At 39.1% G+C, this 11,235-nt stretch overlaps 2 long non-coding RNA genes across 4 annotated transcripts; one reads left to right on the forward strand and one right to left on the reverse strand.

The window, feature by feature from the left end:
• Window positions 1–759: 759 nt before the first annotated feature.
• LOC111851496 (uncharacterized) lies at window positions 760–8,729 on the reverse strand. Its single transcript, XR_002840025.2, has 2 exons — window positions 2,955–8,729; window positions 760–2,867 (listed from the first exon to the last, which is right to left on the reverse strand). It is a non-coding gene; the product is annotated as an uncharacterized lncRNA (long non-coding RNA).
• LOC140592070 (uncharacterized) lies at window positions 7,653–10,882 on the forward strand. Of its 3 annotated transcripts, none has more exons than XR_011992311.1 (4): window positions 7,653–7,730; window positions 8,684–9,214; window positions 9,307–9,441; window positions 10,402–10,882. It is a non-coding gene; the product is annotated as an uncharacterized lncRNA (long non-coding RNA). The 3 variants fall into 3 exon arrangements; XR_011992312.1 differs by lacking the exon at window positions 10,402–10,882 and having other exon boundaries at window positions 8,684–8,785; window positions 9,012–9,214; window positions 9,307–9,563; XR_011992310.1 differs by lacking the exon at window positions 10,402–10,882 and having other exon boundaries at window positions 9,307–9,563.
• Window positions 10,883–11,235: the final 353 nt, after the last annotated feature.

Consider the following 11,235-nt stretch of genomic DNA (forward strand, 5'->3'; position numbering starts at 1 on the left):
GAGACTTGAACCTTGGTCCAAGGCAACAGTGCTAACCACTGCACCACCATGTCACCCCAACAATGCACATGCAGATTAATTTTTGATTCAAGACAAAACATTGACAGCATTGAACAATTATAAGATCCTGTATGTTTCCTCACCTCCCTCCCCATCCATACTAAAGGCACTAAAGACCTTTTCACACCGAGTCTCACGTTTCACACACGCCTGTGCTTCACTTTCCCTGGAACAACAACTTAGGGCAGGTGTGGGCAGATACTCATGGTGGTCACAAGTTTGCTTCTCAGGAATAACTGGATTCGGTGGGTGAAGTTTCATCACCTTTAAAGCTGTTTTCCTTTGTTTTCTGAAGTGAAAAATTAACAAGTAATCTTTCACCTTCATATCTCTTTGTGACATGGATGAGTTAGCCGTTCTGCCCATTATCATCATGCGGGTTCATGTTACACTGACCCGCCACTGCTAGCTTGCGCAAACCGCGGCTCTGCCAGAGACATGGGTGGATTACAGCTTGGGCTCTTTGAGCCTCGGCCCAGGGGTGATGTGAGTGATGTCCCCCACCTTGTGAAGGCAGTCTGTGGCCATTTTTAGATTAAGTCATCCTGTAGCTATGGCAGTGCTGGTTGTTTAAAAAGGCCCAGGGCTGATTTAGGGTGCTTTTTCACTGCACCAGGTACCGTATTTCAAGAAAGTACCAAAAGTACAGTACTTCAAGGTGTTGGTTTTGGCGTAAGAAATTGTTAATGGGACAACACAGACAAAGCATGCAAAAGAATTTAATCAGGCAGAATCATAATCCAGAAGCCAAAACAATACTGAAATAGTAAAAGTAGAATACACATGGAGTGCTTGAAGTTAGCATAAGCCAACAATCTTGCAACAAGACACAGAACCAGGTCGGTATACTGTATACAGTCACATGCCGCATAACAAGTTCCAATCAACGACAGACTGCATTTATGGCGGTGGTCCCATAAGAATTAAATGGAGCAGAAAAAAAATCACCTAGTGACATTGTAGCATCATAACATCATACAGCAAAGCAATTCTTACATATTTGTGGTGATACTGGAGTAAACAAATGTACTGACTGCTAGTCATATAAAACTATAGGACAATTATGTGCAGTTCTTAATACTTGGCATTGATAATGAAGAACTATGTGACTAATGACAGGTACTAAAAACACAGAATATACAGGAAGGTACGATGAAGACTAGGACTGTGTTTCGGCAAGAATCTGGTGATATGATACACAGATTGTGATTCAATATATTGTAATATATTGAGATTTTTTAAATCAAATTTTTGGAAAACGGTATAAAGTATATAGAAGTACAAAGAACGCACCACCATATGGATAAAATCTGAGCAAAAAAAATAAGTTTACCTTTACTGTCACTTTACAAATGCAAGCCCGTAAACGCCAAGAAAAGGATAAAACTATACAAGTGTAACATTTATAGACTACAAGTACAGGTAAGGTTCATTATAAAATAAAAGATGTACAGTACTACAGTATGTAAAAGTCATGAGCCACCTCTCATTTCTTTAGATTTCGCTAGGAAGACGGGACAATAGGCACAGTGATTTATTGCAACATCTGCAAACATGTAAATACAGTATATAACACAAAGAGTTTGTGTAGCTCTAACGAGCTTTAAAGTCAATGTTTGGTATGACCACCATTATTCTTCAATACACTCTGGAGTGTCTTAGGCAAGCTTTCTTGTCATTTCTTTAAGTCGACTTCAGGAATAGTTCTCCTGGCTTCTTGAAGAACATTCCATCACAGAGCCTCCACCATGTTTTATTGATGCCTTTAGACGCTCACTGTTACAGCTCTCTCCTGATCTCCTCCGTATATATTGATGATATGAACCGTAAATTTCAAATTTGGATTCATTGCTCTGTAAGACCTGTTGCCACTGTTTTTCAGTCCATTTTCTGTGTAAAAAATGCTTGTCCATATGTACTTGAAAAAATTCAGGGAACTGGACAAGTGGAGGACAAAAGAATAACTACTGTATCACCATGCTGAGATATAGCATGTTTTCAGTTAATAGCTCTTTGGAAATCAAAACTACTATTGGTGCAAAACTACTATTTTATGCATGTCAAACTGTCTTGCCATATGAAAAAACAGAATGGTTCTTATAAGGCTATCAAGCATTTTTCTTGTTTCAATTATATACAGTATGACAATGCATGATGTTTTTTATGTGTTCACTACCGTCCTGGGTATGACGTCAAACTTCATCCGGTTCATCCGGTTGGGGGATTGGAATTGGAGTTGTGTTGAGGCGTCGTCTGCTGCACAGATACACTTGGGTCCCAATCTGATGTAGCCCATCCGGGTAAGTACGCGGAACGTCTTGTCTTTCTGGTCCATATGACCATCTTCCTCTGCTGTTGGGGGAGCTTCGTAAACTCTGCGTTTCGGTGGCGGAACTCTCTGAGGTACGCAGGCCAGAGATTGGCCAGATCTCGGTAGGTGGGATACCAATTGTTGATTTGGTTGCTCTGATGGCTGCCCTACTCAGGGAGTAGCTGTTGCTGTGGTGGATCGGCTCTCCCTGATAGTGTCCAATGTCCAATATCAGGCTGATTCTAGTGAGTTTGCTTGCAGGTTATGTGAGGAACATGCAGACTTGGGTATGACTGCTGATTCTAACGTGGTGTGGGAGACCCTCTGTGACAGGGCACTGAAGGTTGCTGAGGGTTGTGTTGGTGGTGCAGGTGTGCCCAGAAGGTGGTGTTTCATCCGGCAGAGTTCCCTGGATATCATCGAGAGGAGTCGCAGCAAGCAGCTTGATGGCAACTCCAGTCTGAATCAGGAATGGATAATGATGGCTTCAAGGCTTCTGAGGGCAGATAAGGAGGCATTTGAAAGATTAATCTGTGAGTAAATGACACACCATCTATGGAATAGCAACTCACTTTGTGCTTACAGAGGAATCGAAGAATTACACACATCCAAATCTGTTCCTCAGAGAGTCGCAGTCAGGGCGGGTGATGGAACGGTCTATAGGGATGATGTGGCAGTTGTGATTCACTTAGCCGGCTACTTTGAGCAGCTGTTTAAAGCTGATCCTCTAGCTCATCCTCCGATTAGCTATGAACCACCCAATCTGACTGAGACTGCACAGGTGGTGAATCAGCCGAGGGGAGGGAAGGCTGCAGCGATGTCTGGTATCCAGGGTGAACTTCTCCAGGCTGGTGGGAAGGCTGTCCTCCTGGTATTATAAGCAATCTTTGCTTCCATTTGGGCTATTGTTTGACTCAGTTGTTCAAGCCGCCCTGTGGGACATCCTGAGACTTTGCAGGATCCCCTGAAGCTGTTGGATGTCATGACTGGCCAGTACACTGTGCTGTGCAGAGTGGAGGCAGAAACTTCTTGCTCCTACTTTGTTCAATGCTTCCATGCACTGGGTGTTGGGCAGAGTCATGAGGTCCAGTGGATGTGGAGCATCTGTTGGTGAAGAAAGATTTACTGATCTTGGCTTTGCCGACAATGCTGTGATTTTCACGGTATCCATGAAGGCTCTGATCGGGACTCTCATGAGACTGAGTGATGAGTCTGAGTGGGCTTGTGAATGGCCTGGATCAAAACCAAGATCCAGGCCTTTAATGACCTCTTGGGCACAACCATCAATTCAATTCAATTCAATTTTATTTATATAGCGCATTATCACAACATTACATTGTCTCAATGCGCTTTACATTTCTGCCTCGTAAGGACCCCCCATTGAGTAAGCCAGAGGCAACGGTGGCAAGGAAAAACTCCCTAAGAGGAAGAAACCTTGGGAGGAACCAGACCCAAAGGGGGAGCCCATCCTCCAGGGGCCGGCAGATGAGTCAAACAAACAAGATGAAATGACTAAGCTAATACAGGGGTTGAAATATATGTTTCAATGCAGCGGCCGACCGGTGCAGGCACGTGGTGCTTGATGCACGATGGCTGGATTAATAGAGGCACAGCTGCAGGGAAGGATGGCGAGGCATCGTGTTGAGCCAAGGGCAGGCAGGTTGGAGGGTAGTTGCCGGTGGTGGAGGTAAGTGTCTTGTAGGCAGCAGAGGCATAAATTCTTCAATGACATTGTGCTCCAGGGAGCACACCCCAGAAGGGGTGAGGGAGGAAGTAAGAAAAAAAATTGTGTATTAGTCACAGTTGAGGAAACCTAGAGGCAGTGCAAGCAAACTGATCGAGTGCAATATTCGTCTAGGCTCCGGCAGATCTGGGTATAGCAGCATGAGAAAGAGGGAGAGACAGGCGGGAACACAGGCATGGGGACTCCCTGAACATCAGCACTCTAGTGTAGAGCTAGAGTGACAGCACTGATGCCTCAGTTTATCCAAAGCCAATGACACCGATCCCCACCCAGCTCATCACCTCATACTGTTAGTCTGACTGGGAGTGAGGGACTAGCTGGAACCAGAACTAGGTTTCCTATACGCTAAGCTATATAAGTGAGTTTTTAATCTAGACTTGAAAAGCGAGAGTGTGCCTGAATCCCGCACATCCGCCGGGAGACCATTCCACAGCTGCGGCGCTCTGTAGGAGAATGCTCTGCAGCCTGCCGCAGCCCTGTCTACTTTAGGAACTAATAGATATCCTGCTCCTTGTGAACGAAGCAGGCGAGAAGGGTTGTAAGGGACCAGAAGATCATTAAGATATTGTGGTGCAAGGCCATTCAGAGTTTTGTAGGTCAATAGCAATAATTTGTAATCAATCCTAAACTTGACCGGTAGCCAGTGCAGGGAAGACAGGATAGGGCTAATGTGATCAAATTTTTTAGTTTTTGTGAGAACTCTGGCAGCTGCATTTTGTACTAACTGAAGTTTATGTAGGGATCCAGATGGACAACCCGAAAGGAGGGCATTGCAGTAGTCCAATCTAGAGGTTATAAAGGCATGTATTAGTTTTTCTGCATCTTGAAAGGAAAGCATCTTCCGAAGCTTGGCTATATTCCGTAGATGGTAAAATTCCGTACTGGTAATGCTATTGATGTGAGCACTGAAGCAGAGGTCGGAATCTACCAGAACACCAAGATTTCTGACCACTGTTTTAAATTGAGTAGGGAGGCCGCTAGGGTTGGGGTTTACAAACTTATTGCGGGCCTCCTTAGGACCGATTAAAAGAACCTCAGTTTTTTCGGTATTTAACATGAGGAAATTCCTTGCCATCCAACAACGGATGTCTAGCAGACAGTCGGCTAAAGAAGAGAGCTGGGATGCGTCACTAGGTTTGACAGATAGATACAATTGTGTATCATCAGCATAACAATGAAAATTAACACTGTAATTTCTAATAATGTTACCAAGTGGTAGCATATATAGATTGAACAGTAGTGGGCCCAACACTGATCCCTGCGGGACACCATATCTTACTTTAGTGGCTATGGATGACTCATTGTTTACATGGACAAACTGGTAACGATCAGTTAAATACGAACGAAACCACAGTAGTGCTGTTCCTTTAATGCCAATCAATGTTTCCAACCGGTCCAAAAGAATATTATGGTCTACAGTATCGAATGCTGCAGTTAGATCCAGTAAGAATAATAGCGATATACAGCCACGGTCGGAAGCCATAAGCAAGTCGTTTATCACTTTGACTAAGGCCGTTTCTGTGCTATGATTGGGTCTGAAACCAGACTGATATAGCTCGTTAGCATTATTATCTTGAAGAAAGGAGGACAGCTGGTGAGCAACAACTTTCTCAAGAATTTTAGAAATGAAGGGAAGATTTGAGATGGGTCTATAGTTTCCTAAATCACTAGGTTCAAGATTTGGTTTCTTTAAGATACAGTAGGTCTAATAACAGCCATTTTAAAAGATTTAGGAACATATCCAAGACTAAGAGATGAGTTTAACAAATTTAACAATGTAGTGCTAATCAGTGGTGCAATTTCCTTAAGTTGATTGGTGGGTATTGGGTCAACAAGGCTAGTAGTGGGTTTGCAAGAGGAAATTAACTGAAGGAGTTCTGTCTGCACTACAGGAGTGAAACATTCAAAGGTGTTATCATTAGTACTAATAACACTAGCGCTAGCAGAGGATTGGTGGTTGTGTGCAACCGTGGGCGTGCTCGTGATGGTATGTCTAATCGTGGTTATTTTATTATTAAAAAATGCAATAAAGGCATCACTACCAAGAGCTTCTGGGACTTGTGAGTTTAACATTGAATGATTCTTTGTTAACCTAGATACAGATTCAAATAGGAATTTAGGATTGGTTTTGTTATTTTCTATTAGTTTAGAGAGATACATAGACCTAGCAGTCATTAGTGCATGTCTATACTTAGACAGGCTCTCTTTCCAGGCAAATCTAAACACTTCTAATTTTGTTGACCGCCATTTGCGTTCTAGCTTTCGTGAAGCTTGTTTAAGTTCACGTGTACGGTTAGAGTACCAGGGGGCAGGTTTCTTATCTCTGTTTTATTTTCTTGAGTGGTGCTACATGATCAAGAGTGGTACGAAATGATTCTACCATGTTCACGGTTACCTGTTCAAGTTCATTCACGCATGATACTTCAGACCCATACAGAAATGAAATATATTGCAATATATTTGAATTTATGTTGTCGAAGTAAAAAATTTATTTAAAAATATATTTTAAGCAATATATTCACATACCATATATTTCTCAAATATATGTGAAATATATGATTGTAAATACATCAATTCATATACTATAGGCCAATACATTGCTTATATATTCCCAAATATATTTAAATCAATTAGGTTGTTTTAAATTTCATTTATTAATTTATGTAGCTTATGTGACAATTAGAACAAACAAATACATACAGCGCAGTGGTGGCCTCAAGTTTAAGGATTTGGGCTGGTGTTGTGTTCATTTGAAGGCAGTTTAGACACTTGGGATTTGTCACATTGTAATTTTCACAAAACAAGTGATTATGCTAATAAAATACCTGTTTGGGCCATGTTCTTGTCCTTTCTCTGTAATAATATTCCCAGTGGGCACAGCACGTGTTATCCATATGGGTTTTTGATGGATATTTGGTGAAGTGGTGGATCCACCAGTTTCCACTTGATATCCACGTAGATCCATTATGATTTTAAGTATGTGGAAAAGATGTACTAAATCCACGTGGAATTTTTGATTCCATTATCAATCTTTGCCCACCGAATACAATTTTAGTTCAAACAGGAAAAATATTTTTGCATGTTTTTCATAAATTGTAAATCTGCATGTATATGTAAACACAGAATAGAGATAATCAGAGCGTAACTCAACCTCTGCTTTTTCTGTTGTAAAGTTCTAAAGTAGGCCATAATGATTTTGTACATTTTTCATATGGCTCCTAGACAGATTTAAAACACTTTATGTGATGTCTTTTTAAACTAGTCACTGAACGTACCCACAATTGTATTTTCGATAACTCGATAAACTTTATGGCACTGTCGGCAACCGCGTGTTTGGAACGCTAACAGGTTATCTGCAGCTACACTTTTATTTCAGCATTCTGTTGTTTTATTTTTGTGATCTAGTGACGGATTGTCTAGTATTTTATTTAAAAAAATCAGGTGAGAATAAATAATATACAAAATGGAAAAATAGCGTCGCGACGTTGTCAGTGCGTATGACGTCACCCAAATTTGAAAGTTTTTTTTTCCTGGATTTACAACGACTGTAGACTCTTTTGCGCGGATTTCTCCTGTCGTCCAGTGACCAGGATTTTGACGTTTTTCGAAGCTCATGTGAGTAGTAAATACTTTGTTTTACATATTAAACAGTCAGTCAGTTAGTTAAATTACTTTTTTTTAGATTCATAGTAGTAAAACATTATGGTTTACAGCTAACGGAATCACGTGTGTCCTTGTCCCACCGAGATAGGATTTTTAAATGTTACCCATTTGATGTTCTTTAAAAATTATCATATTCTTACATGACAAAAAAAATAATTTGTGCAGAGTACCAATCGTGTGTTGCCAACCCAGTGCTGATGAGTGCAGAGGCGGTGTTAATTCTACTTAATTATTCTTGTCTGTTGTCAGATTATTCATGTTATCAGCCGTTTTATGCAGTACCGAAAACTGTACAAGTAATATAGACGGCACGTTTTGTGTACTGTAATGTTATTGATATAGCATTATAATGCAGCGATCATGAAAGGTATGCTTGTGTAATGGCATACCTGCCATTATATCGCACGACATATTTTATTTCGTATTTTCAAAATGTCTTAACTAAAAACTGTAGCATGTGCAGCTGCGAACACTCTGATATAAGGACGCTGGAATTAACTTAAGCCCCGAAATAAGACGCTACGAATAAGAAGCTAAACGAATCGGAAGCTGCAGATAAGTAGCTAACTTAAGCCGCGTGTGACTTTGTCATTAGTTTGGGTGACAAGGTTGACCATGGCCAAGAAACACGAAGACAACGGAATCGCAGCAGTGATCCGTAGCTCCGCCCACCGCCCCGCTCCGATTAACATATATTTGCATGTAGTGAACTTGAAAATGAAAATACAAAAAGGGTTTTTAATTTTTCACATCTGACTCATACATGAGTGGAAATTTAAAATGCAAATGGTGCTATTTTATTTTTATTTTAATTTTTGCAAGATTTTTGTGCAAAGACTTTGGAAACTAAATGGCAAAGTGGAGATTGTATTTTCTTTTTATCATTTTCATTTTATTTTTTGCAGAAAATACCTCCCATACTAATACTGCCCAAACATCAATGGTCTAGAACCGGAATGGACACGTGTTGTTGCCTGTTTTACATGCCGATGAACACCATTGAAAGGGTAACTGCTGATATTATTTTTTTGGTCATTTTTGCAAGTTTTCTTTAATATGTAGGCAAGAAATTAGAAGTAGAAAATGCCATCACGTCTTGATGTTTTATTACTAATTATTGTCAAGAGAGCTTTGCCCAAGCTCAATCTCTTGCTAAAATGTGATTATGTGATTAATGATCTAAAGCAATAGGTTCTCCAATAAAAACTTTGTAATTTTATTTTCCCCCCATAGCATGGAGAGAAAGAAATGGGCGTGGGCTGTCTAGATGGAGAATACTTGCGAAGAAGAGGGTGTTATTCCATTCAACTGGATCAAGGATACAAATGTGTTCTGGCCAGTGTGTACCAATATTAGCGTTTTACACAAGAAGTGTGCTGAGCTTGATGTAGAGAAATGGAGAAAAATTAAGCTCATAAAGATTAAACATTCCTCTCGTAAGTGAAATTCATTTATGTCAAATAATGAAATTAATTTATGTCAAAGCAGTGACAAAGGCATTGGAAAACAGTTAATTTCTGCTTTTCAGACAGTATGGAAGAGTGTGAAGAATATGACGTAACCACAGCAACTGAGAATAGTGATGAAGAGGTTCCAAAGAAACGCCAGGCTAATCGAAAACTCAGAAGTGATTTTGTATATGACAGCAACATCATAAGTAATGGTATGTCACAACAGAGTTAAAAATTTTCAGACATAATTGGTTTTTAAATGTTAATTATCAAATGCTCCAGAATAAAATGTGCAACTGTTGGTCTTTCCAAAGGTTTGCCTTTTCAAAATATCCTCAGCATTTAATTTTTAATCTTTTGTCACGATTACTTTAACATGGAGTTAAAGTATATATTAGCATATGAGTATATATTATATTTTATTTCAGTTTAAGAATTGCATGAAAATTAGTGTGGCTACTGCAAATCAGCATTTCCCAAGTTTTAGGTAAATGCTGCCACATCTGTTTAGTTCATGCCATTGTCAATGCACCATTCCATCATATAAAACAATTATCAATTTTTTTAATGAAAATAAGATGAGCCACGTAAGTTAATTTTTCTGGTAATTCTGACCCTGTAATAGGACTATGAAGATGCTCACACATCAATTTTATGGTATTTATTTTGTTGACCTTGTCTTTTGATAAGTGAACTTCTGAGTTTCTACATTATTTTTCTCTAACTCTGATATAAAACTAGATTAAAATGTATGAGGAAACCACACTCAAATGTGTATTCTAACTTTTTAGTAAAATATTAATACAATAATTTTGATTAATGCATCTGTGCTTATAGATCAAAGTCTGAATACCACAGTTGGACCATTTATTTCCTTTTGTTCGTCATGTGAAATTGGTGTTTAAAGACTGCCAAGTTTGTGATGTTGATTAAAATATTTATTTTCTTCTAGATTCTTAACCAATGCACTTATGAGTAAATTTAACATGAAGAGATTGAGAGGGGAGAAAGCATCTTTTGAGAAGACAGCTCTTTGTAAATTAATAATTGGTGAATGATTGTCACTTAAGTGACTGTGTCTTTTTTATCTAAATGTCTGTAACTGATGATTTGAATTCCACACATCTGAATTTGCTAACACTTCTGAATGTTTTTTGTCACTTGATTCACAGACGGTGTGGTAAAGAGCCATGGGGTTACAGAAGCCTTTGTTTACAGCTTCATTGTCAGCAGACTAAGAAATGCACCAAAGCGTCAAGGAAGACCGGACATGCTTTAATTATTATTGTTGCAGTCGAGTGGTATGGTTTGATTTAGACAGTTCTCTAACTGGTCACGAGTGTTTCATTTATTTTTTAGTGCCAAATATTCTGACATATGTTAGTATTATAAACTACATCCAATTTTAATGTGTATCTTATTTAGTCTGTTTTGAAGTATATCATAATAAATACATTACCATTGAATATTTCTGTGAATTATCTTTTCATGTCTGCTTTATGGAGGATGTTGTAGATATTGTAAACTTCGTAGAATTTATGTTGAACGCAACACGTACATTCCACTTGCCAACATCCATGTGAACTCAACTTGCCTTTTACATGTAAATAAGCTGTCTTTTCCACATGCTGTTCCAACGTGTATTCCACTTGTTTGTGCCCACTGCGTTTGCAGAATTTATGTTGAACACAGCGCGTACATTCCACGTGCCAAAACCCACGTGAATTTTTTTTTACACGTAATTCACCTGTCTTTTCCACATGCTGTTTCCACCTGTATTCCATGTGTTGGTGCCCACTGGGTTAATTCTGATGAATATAATTCTATAACTAAATATATTACTTACTGAAATACGAGTGCATTGGCAAAACATTACAATGTATTTTAAAATATAGTGTCTATAAAAAGTAAACTATTGCTTATACATTATATTAATTGGCAATAGTAAAAATAGTAATAAATGGTATACCTATAAAATAAGAAACGTGTTTAGTCATATTTATACA

The sequence above is a fragment of the Paramormyrops kingsleyae genome, chromosome 7, assembly GCF_048594095.1.
Source record: "Paramormyrops kingsleyae isolate MSU_618 chromosome 7, PKINGS_0.4, whole genome shotgun sequence".
Lineage (NCBI taxonomy): Eukaryota > Metazoa > Chordata > Actinopteri > Osteoglossiformes > Mormyridae > Paramormyrops > Paramormyrops kingsleyae.